The 10,021-nt window shown below is 46.9% G+C and overlaps 1 protein-coding gene across 1 annotated transcript in view; it reads right to left on the reverse strand.

The window, feature by feature from the left end:
• RAB30 (RAB30, member RAS oncogene family) overlaps positions 1-9,628 on the reverse strand; it is a 50,279-nt gene extending 40,651 nt beyond the window's left edge. The window contains exon 1 of the mRNA XM_068420924.1: positions 9,088-9,628. The gene's annotated coding sequence lies outside the window, so the exon portion shown is untranslated. The remainder of the gene's footprint in view (positions 1-9,087) is intronic.
• Positions 9,629-10,021: the final 393 nt, after the last annotated feature.

Here is a 10,021-nt window from a genome sequence, read left to right on the forward strand (position 1 = left end):
GTGACAACAGAACAGCTACCTTAAAAAAAAAAAAAAAAAAAGAAAGAAAGATTTCCTGGTAGAGGAAAACTCTCTACATTAACAAAGGTAGTTTCCAGGGTTTATAAACATAATGGAAATACTGACAAGTACCTCAGGATCACAATGTGAATATAGAATCATAGAATCGGTTTGGTTGGAAAGGACCTTTAAGGTCATCAAGTCCAACCATTAACCCAGCACTGTCGAGTCCACCACTAAATCATGTCCCTCAGCACCACATCTACACATCTTTTAAATCCCTCCAGTGATGGTGACTCCACCACTTCCCTGTGCAGCCTGTTCCACTGCTTGATAACCCTTTTGGTGAAGAAATTTTTCCTGATATCCAATCTAAACCTCCCCTGGTACAACTTGACACTGTTAAGTTTGTTTTCCAGTTTTGGGGGGAGGCAAAAGAGACTTCAGAATTGTGGTTACCGACTGCTAAAAAGACACAGTTTGTTTCTGCATCGAACATACGCTACATCCATGCAAGAGATGGTCAGTGCACAGCAACACCCAACGGCAGGTCACAGCACAAGAGGAAACCTCATTCCTACAGATACCACAAAGCAGTTTCCAGTCGAGCCACACGCTCACGCCTGCCTCTCCTAAATAGATCAAGCAGAAATCAGTTATTTCGGAGTTAAGAGCTCAACTCTATAGCTCACCTTTGCCTGTTGAAATTAAAGAGTTAACAGAAACATGGGTTTATTTGGGAGTTTTCTGTGTGCGTGCACACACCCCCCCCCATCCATCTATCTATCCGAGCAAAACGCTACTACCATATTTTAGAAACGTGAATACTCCTGGCTTGAAGAAAATGGGCACAGTTCCCTTTTTAGAAGGAACAAATTGTTCAGAACAAGGACAAATGCAATAGAGAAATCAGGCACTAACTTTGCTTCTGATGTTTCAAGCTTCTGGTACATCCAGCTCACATACAGTCTCTGCATGATTTTTTTTTTTTCTTTGATAGACCCAACATTGTTCAAGAATCACCCCATAACTACCTAATGCTATCAAGAGTAAGTATTTACAGTGGGGATTTTTATATTATCAGGTATGTAAAATTAGAGGATGCCATGGTCTTCTGTTGGCTACAGACAGGAGGCAGCTATTGCCTGCAGGGCCGGAGTAATGGTGATGGTGCAGGCATTCTCTTCATGTGAGCGGATTTTAGATACAAAATATGGAATTAGCTGCAAACTGTGTTAAAACAATCCCTTTAGAGTGAAAGCACTTTTCTGTAGTTATGCCACAGAAACAGGGATTACCAAGAAGAGGAGCAGAGCCCAAACTCATTATCACATAGGCTGAACTTTCAGCTACGTCTCTGCTCAACCAGGACGTGGAACCTGGTGCTGGAACCAGCCATCCCAGGGTCCTCAGCAGCCCAGAGACGTACAGAAATCCCAAACCTGCCCTTACGCTCTTGTGAAAGCTACAGATTACTTCAGTCTTTGCTGGGGTTTTAATTAAACTCATTACCGCAGGCTTATCTGAGTTAATACCTTTTCTCCACAGGACACGATGCACCATGAACTTCAGGGGAGATGCAAGAATAAAAAGGCTATGTTATTTCTCTCAATCTTTTTACCGATACACAAAAATGAACTGATACCCCCACAGCGATTTCAGGCTACCTGATTCTCACCTCCAAATATTACTCGTCTCAGGATGGAATAATTTGATGTCTCCAGAGGACTAATGGGGATACCAAATGAGCCAGGAAAGCTTTTTCAACCCTACATTTATTTTCAAGGTATTTGAGTTAATAGCTATAAAGCAAGAACAAAAAAAAAAAGGATTTTTTTTTAAGTGGCAGCCTCCTCCTCTCTCAGCTAATCAAGTTCAGTAGCCATTATAACGAAGCTTGAATCTCCAGTGTTGGGAGAAGATGGAATTTAAAACTCCCTTCTGCCATCAGAAAGCAACAGGAAAATAAGACCACACAGCATGGAGACCCCTTAGGGGATTTCCTGAGGTCACTAACAAGAATTCAGGTTGTCGAAGAAATAAATTTGTATACAAGTTTGTCTCACTATGTTTTTAAGAAAGGATGTTATTTTAAGTAAATATTCCCATGCTGCAGCCACAACTGTCATGAAAACACCATGCGTTAGACCCTGGAAGCATAAAAGGTGGCACCATGGAGAACTTCTCACTAATTAGACATGAAGCTGGCTTCCTTTAAAAACTTGTTAGATAAAAAGCCTTGACTGATCTGTTTTCCATTACTCTGAGTTCAGGCAATGAAATTTAAATCACAGAGAAGTGCTAATGATTATTTTTCAAGTCAGCTTTTCATTCCTGAAAGCATTCTTTGCAACACAGCAAACCCAAGATCTGGGGGGTTTAGAAACATGATTTGTCTTCTAATCCTGGCAATCACTTTCACCACTTCTTTGACCGCCCGTAAATCTGAAAGTTGACATTCACCTCTCAACTCAAGGTGCTGATCTTAGAATCTTCACTCTGAACACGGATCCGGGATTTTTCTGGAGCACAGATTTTTCCAGATCTCCCACCACTTTTGTATCCATGGATGAATGGGTATTTGGAACAAAACAGTGATTGTTGGAAAGACAGAAGGGTTTGACAAGTTCCTATGCATTAAGTTTCATCCACTGCAGGGCAGAGAATAGGTGGGCTGGTTTATTAATTGGATACACATTCTTCTTTCCACCCAACACCTTTAGTCACCTGTTCCCTGTTGGTGCCATTTCTTCAGACAAGAGTCTCCATTTACACCCATTTGCAGCATTCTCCAGATTCATTTGCAGTCAGGGAGTATCCAAGCTCCCAAAGGTTATTGCTGAACATCACTAGATAGAAGAAAAGCAGAAGGGGAAGGGGAGGTGGGATGGCTGCACCGGAGCAAGGGGAGGCTTAGGTAGATGGAAAACAATCATGGAGAAAGCAGATGGGAACAAGCATGTCAGCAGTTCCCCTCGAGCTGGTACTGTCTCAGTAGTAACACCCCAGGTGAAACATCCCGTGCAACCCCGTACAGCTTTGTTAAAGGGCAACAAAGCTGGTGAAAGGGCTGGAAGGCATGTCCTATGAGGAGTGGCTGAGGACTAGGACTTTAGGCTTGTCTAGTTTGGAGAACAGGAGGCTGAGGGGTGACCTCACCATGCCCTACAGCATCCTGAGGCAGGGACGTGGAGAGGGAGATGGTGAGTTCTTCTCCCTGGGATCCAGCGATAGGACACGTGGGAATGGTTCAAAGCTGCATCAGGGGAGGTTTAGACTAGACATCAGGAAGCATTTCTTTACCGAGAGGGTGGCCAAACACTAGAACAGGCTTCCTAGAGAGGTGTTGATGCCCTGAGTCTGTCAGCATTTCAGAGGCATTTGGACACTGCCCTTAATGACATGCTTTAACTTTTGGTCAGCCCTGTATTGATCAGGCAGTTGGACTAGATGATCATTGTAGGTCCCTTCCAATTGAAATATTCCATTCTAACCGCTTGATTACTCTGGAGAGGGATCCCATACTTCCACAGCCAGGTAAGGGAGCAAACCCTCCTGCCGAAGCAATAAAAGCTCCTTTTTTTGGATGGATGGGGCTCAGTCCAAAACACTCGGGAAAGCACACGCAACTGCTGCTGCGGGATATGAGAGTCTTGTAGGGAGTCACATTCATTTTCTTCACTGCTCCAAACAAACTAACATCAAGGCTCAGCACCAGCCTACGGGGTGATAGTTCCATGGCGACTCCCTTTTGCAAACAATAGGCTGGATTTACCTCATGAAATACTCCCACTCTAAATGCACACATGCTGTCCTTTGAGTAACTGACTAACTGACTTACTGCTTAATTAAAAAAAGCAGAGTTTAGTTTTCGGTAACTTCATTACAGACACGCAGCAGCACAGCACATCAGTGGGTCAGGCTGCTCGGGCCTGCACCAAGTTCCTCTCTCCATGAAGAGCATCCTTAGCAGGACAGAGCTACCCAAGCACCGCTTGACTTCCGTACACTTTGGCATCTCTAACATCTTTTTTTTCCCCCCTTTTAAACTCTCCCTGCAGGATACAGTCTTTTGAGAAACCATGTGCAAGCTCCTCTTTTTTCATGCCAGCACAGCCTTTCCTCTCCTTCCTCTTCTCTCTTTTCCCTTTCCCATTACTCTTTTCAAGGTCTAAAAGAAACCACTATTCAGATACTTAAAGGTTACAGTTAACTTTTAGTTCAGCAGTACCTAAAAGCAAGCATTTCTGCTAAAAGGAAAGAAAATAAACAGGGTGTCCTGTGATCTTTAAAAGGACAGCAGCAGATTTCCATTAGGATCTATCTATATCGAGTAACGCAAGACCTTACTGAAGGTTTTCTCCTCTGTACAAGTACTCCCTAATTATCTCAGGAAATTAATAGCTAGGTTAGTTTAAACAGGTGGTTTAAGTTTTGCCTTAAGTATATTGCGGAGCAGCGTAGCGAGAGCAGTAACTCCAGGCAATGCAAGATGACAAACAGCAATTAAGTCTCAAGCTGTTTGCAACCTAAATATCTATGCCCAGCTCAACCCAACAAAGCTCTCTAATGATTTTCGTCTACGCAGGGTGAAATCAAATGACATTATAACACAAATCTCACTAATACCTTATGCAGGGCCAATGTTTAATAGCACAGATTAGTTATGAAACTGCTGTAACAGCGAAGGACTTTAAAGTGGTTTTGACTCTGTTTAAATACTGACAATGATTTTAAGGGACAAGTTCATCCTTGTTCTGCCCTAATTAATTCAACATATTAGCGCCTCAGGAATATTTGACTCAACCCCCCCAGCTGAAATTCATTATTTAAGCACAGCCAACCAAGAGACACCAGCATTGTATGACAAACATGGCAGTTCAGTTGTTTCCCCACTGTAAGAGAGACATTAAAAATAAAAAGAGGATTTAGTTAGTTATTGACAGAATCACTGCGGGCAGAGGGCTGCAGGAGCTAAATGACTTGCTGCAAAATGAAATTACGGAAACTAGAGAGTCAATCAAAACATTGCCTTGGGTCATCTCATTTGTCCTCCAGCCAAAGCAAGGCTGTTGCTGAGCATCTCTGCCCCAAGCTCCTTCCAACTGGGTTGATGTTTTGGTGTCAGAAACCCAACCGTAATATGGATGATTTTATTGTTTCCTACATCTCCCGCTCCTAAGTCTTGCAAGCTTGTTCCAACAGCCTCATCACTGCAAGGTATGCCCACTTCGTGCTACTTTCTGCACTCCAGTCATTCCAGACACATTATTGCAATGAATCCCTTGAACTTTTGCATTGCCTGGGTGGTTATTTGGCAATATGCACAAACTAGATCCTAGTACATTCCCCAGTCCTCTTTCTGTACTTGCCAAGAGCAATGCTTGCACTCAAACTGTTGGTCCTGCCCTAAAAAAAGGGCAATATGGTCTTATAAAACCAAAAAAGGAATTTATCTAATTCCCAGCTATTATAATTTCTTGTTTGGCCATATTTTATGTAAAAATAAGAAAAAGCCAACAACCAAGGGGGAACAGTTTTAAACTGAAAGAAGGTAGACTGAGATGAGATACTAGGAAGAAATTCTTGACTGTGAGGGTGGTGAGACACTGGCACAGGTTGCCCAGAGAAGTTGTGGATGCCCCCTCCCTGGCAGTGTTCAAGGCCAGGCTGGATGAGACTTTGAGCAACTTGGTCTAGTGGAAGGTGTCCCTGCCTGTGGCAGGGGGGTTGGAACTAGATGATCTGTAAGGTCCCTTCCAACCCAAACCATTCGATGACTCTATGAAACAGAGGTTCAATTTGCTTACAGACACCTTTCTCCCACTCCTCAATTCTCACCTTCCCTCCCCATGCCTGTTTGGGAAGCAGCTGCTCAGTTCCCCCCAAACAGCCTTCTCCATCCATCCACCTCCCCCTTCAGAAACTCCAATTGCCTCACTAGACCCCAAACTCCAGGCTACAAAAATCACTGTCCTCTCACAGCTCAGCTCTGGAGCAGAAATGAAAGCAAAGTTTACGAGACAGGAGGTCTGTCCCAGCTCTGGCTCTTCCCGGTTCCTCTCATCTCACCAGTCCTTGGGTCCGCCCATACCTGAGGCTGGGAGACACTCAAGTGTCCCAGGGCAGCTTGAATCTCCTTCTACAACAGTTCTGGGATGGGCAATTTAATACAGCTCAGGGCACGTAGATGATGCTGATAAAGCCAATTTGCAAAGATGCGATTTCTGGCTTTACTAAGAACCCAATCAATGGCATCAAACTCAATTTGCTTAAGAACAGGACCAAAATAAAAGAAAACTCTACAGAGTATGACCACGAGACCATCTAGCCCTGAATCCTCTTTCAGAAACTAGACTCTAGTAAGAAATCAGGGAAAAAGTAAAAGACCAGAGGAAATATTTAATGCGGCCTTCCTGAGATAGTCTCTCTGCTTCCAGCAACAGGCATCTTGGGGACTTCCTAAGTTACAGTAAATGCATATGTTGCATTTAGGTCTTTGCAGGATCAGGACCCAAACTACTCAAGGGGAATCATAGAATTGTTTTGGTTGGAAAGGACCTTTAAGATCATCAAGTCCAACCGTTAACCCAGCACTGCCAAGTCCACCACTAAACCATGTCCCTAAGCACCACATCTACTCATCTTTTAAATACCTCCAAAGATGGTGACTCCACCACTTCCCTCAGCAGCCTGTTCCAATGCTTGACAACCCTTTCAGTGAAGACATTTTTCCTGATATCCAATCTAAACCTCTCCTGGTGCAACTCAAGGCTGTTTCATCCTATCGCTTGTTAACTGGGAGTAGAGACCAACCCCCACCTCGCTACAACCTCCCTTCAGGTAGTTGTAGAGAGCGACAAGGTCTCCCCTCAGCCTCCTTTTCTCCAGACTAAACAACTCCAGGAAGGGCCCCTTCACTCATCTGTGCTTTTGCACAGAGATCACTCATCTATATTGAGTGATTTGCAGCTTTTGGTCCATTTTTGTGTGTCTATATTTGTGTTGCTGCAAGGCAAAATTTCATCTTATTAATACAACAATGTAGATTTCTGAGCTACATTTTTCATTCACTTCTTGCTGTAGTATAATATAGCCTGAAGATGCTAGCATGCAAGACAACATTGTCACAAGTCTTTCTAAATTCAATAAATCTAATAAGTTGGAAAAATAATAAAACAAGCATAAATACCAATACATATTGGTAAAGATATCTATACATATAAAGATGAAAGCAGAATTAAAGAGAGGGACATCACAAATATTTCATTACTTTTAAACTGAAAAATCCTTGGCCATGGATTCCCTGCTTGTTCTCCCCAACTTCTGTATCAATATTTCCCAGAACAATTCCCAGGCTACACTTTCAAATTATCACTTCATTTCCAGTGCCTCCTCTCCACAGCTAACAAAATCACTGCTATAAAACTTCTCCTTTTACAGCCAAGATGGGAAACCCTCTGTTAGATTACCCATTCACGTCCCTTGTAAAATAAAGAGGAAAACACCATTCCAGGAAATAAAAATGTTAAAAAAAGACCAACCAAACAAAGACAACTCCTCAGCACACTGTTGTCCTTCCCCTTTGAGTCAGTAACAAAGAGGAAGGAAGGAAAAAACACAGATAAGATACATGCAAGGAGGAGGTGTGGATACAGCATGTTTATCCCACTTGAAGAGGGGAGGCTGTAACATGCATTGCTCATGGACACCCCAACCACCGCCTCGGTGTTTACAAACACTTTTGATGAAACCAAACAGGGAGTTTCATTGTCCCCACTGCACTCGTGTCACCCATCCCTCAGCGCTGCGATACCAGGGAGAGTCTGCCAGAGGACACAGAGTGCCGGTTACACAAGAGAAGCGCAGAAGCAAATATGCAACAGAGGGAAAGGAAAAAAAAATTTAAAATATCAGCTCAGCCGCACGTTCTTTTCCTGCTCTCAGAACAGCCTCCAAGTTGGACTTTGGAGCGGATTAACTTTAAAGGGCACCGAAAGATGCTGACAGATTTGAGGCAAGCAGACCCCTCTGCGTGCATGCATTTCACTGCCACCAGCACAAAATTAGATGTCTGGCGTCCACGAGTAATTGCAGCGATAATGTAGGTATAGAAGGGGAAAACAACATCCTGATGTTAGGCACTAAGAGAAAAAAAATCAAAGACCTTGCACTAATATCATAGCACTGTTCGAGTAAAGATCTGAATGGCATGTCGCAAACAACAAGGAACAGAGAAACAAGCAAAAAAGCCCCACTAAAATGAAGCTCTGCTGGACCACTAAGTTTTTAAAAAGTTTAAAATATATACACTTCTTGTATTTATGATAAACGGGAAAAAGACCAGAGCGATAGTTTGGAAGTTGAAATAAACCATCAGGCTGTCCAACGACAATTTTCAAGACGTGGACTCATGCTAGGACTTGGAAGAGAAACCTGGACCAACTGCACGCAGCCAGAACTGAGAGCCAGATTTGACGCAAATTCCCCCCTATTTCCCTGAAAGGGGGGAGGAACGAGGGTGTCAAAACCCGGCAGCCCACCAGCATCCCAAACCCGACCCTAAACCACATCTTGCTTATTCAACTTTTAAAAAACATTATATTTTTTTCCCCCCACCGCGTCTCATAGGCGCTCAGCAGCACTTAATGACAACAATTAAAAATCCATCTTTTTTTTTTTTTTCCGCTGTTATACAATGCAGAAGACAAACGGGACAGAGCTTACACACCACCCTCCCCCGCCCCGGTATCCGCCGTTCAGGACCGCGCTATTTCGGGCCGCCCGGAGCATCCCGAAGTTACGGGAGTTTCCCGGAGGCTGCGGGAGGTGCCGCCGCGGCGGGGACGCACCGGCCCGCCGGGCGGGGAGGGGTCCGCATCTCCGGTATTTCGCTAATTTTGGGGGTTTGGGGATTTCCACACCCCCCCCTCCTCCTTTTCAGCAATGCCGGGGAAAGGCGGCTCAGCCCCGCTCGGCAGCGCTTCTCCCCGCTGGGGAACCGCATCGGGAGACGGGGGGGTTTGGGGGCTGTAAAAGGGGGAGGAAAAATAAACCAAAAAAAAAGGAGAGGAGCGCGGAACTCACCTGGTTTGGGATTCTTCCTCCCTCTCCACAACCATAAAACGAGGTGGGAGCCAGGAGCCGGACACCGGCGGTGGGAAAAGGCTGGCAGCCCCGAGCCGCCCCGCAATGGGGACAGCGGGGCCGGGTGCGGTGCAGCCCCACGCAGCCGGGGTAAGCGCTTGGCCGCCCCCGGCGCGGTGCGGCCCCCCCCGGGGATGGATGCAGGGCAGCCCGCTCTCCCGGGGATGGGTGCTGCCCACCCAGCCGGTGCAGAGCAGCTGCCCGGAATAGGTGCAGCGCAGCTGGGCGCAAGGCAGCCCCGCGCGGGGATGGGTGCTGAGCCACCTCCCAGGGCAGGACAGCCTCCCCCGGGATGGGTGCAGCGGAGCTCGGTGCAAAGCAACCCCCTTCGGGGACAGGCGCAGGGCCGCCCCCGGTGCAGGGCAGCCTCCCCAAGCCGGTGCTAGAGCAGAGCAGAGCCGGGCCGGGCCGGTGCTGGGGGGCCGGAGCGTGAGCAGAAGCGGGAGCGGGGCCCCCCCGCCGCGGCCGGCGCTGGCAGCGGGAGGCGGCACCGGCGGAGCACAATAAGCAGCAACGCGCGCCCCCGCGGCCGCCCGTTGGGCAATGACATCACCCCTCTCGCCCGGCGGGGCGGGGCGAGCGGCCGCGCCGCCGCCTCCCCATTGGCTGGCGCCCTCCGGCAGCGGGGCCTTCTGGGGCTTGTAGTTTGCTGATCGCGCAGGCCGCGCGGCGACTCGCGGGGCGGGGACTCAATTTCCCTGCAGCCCCCGCGCTGCGCGGCCGCGGCGGGGAGCGGGAGCAGGGTGGGGAAGGAGGCGGTGGCGGCCGCCATGTTGATGGCGTGGGGTGGTTTTAGTTCGGGAGAAGCGAGCGGGGAACCGGGTTAAGGTGTTGGTTTAGGGGGGCGGAAAGAGCTTGTGTGAGGGGGTGAGAG

Source organism: Nyctibius grandis, chromosome 2 (genome assembly GCF_013368605.1).
Source record: "Nyctibius grandis isolate bNycGra1 chromosome 2, bNycGra1.pri, whole genome shotgun sequence".
Taxonomy (NCBI): domain Eukaryota; kingdom Metazoa; phylum Chordata; class Aves; order Nyctibiiformes; family Nyctibiidae; genus Nyctibius; species Nyctibius grandis.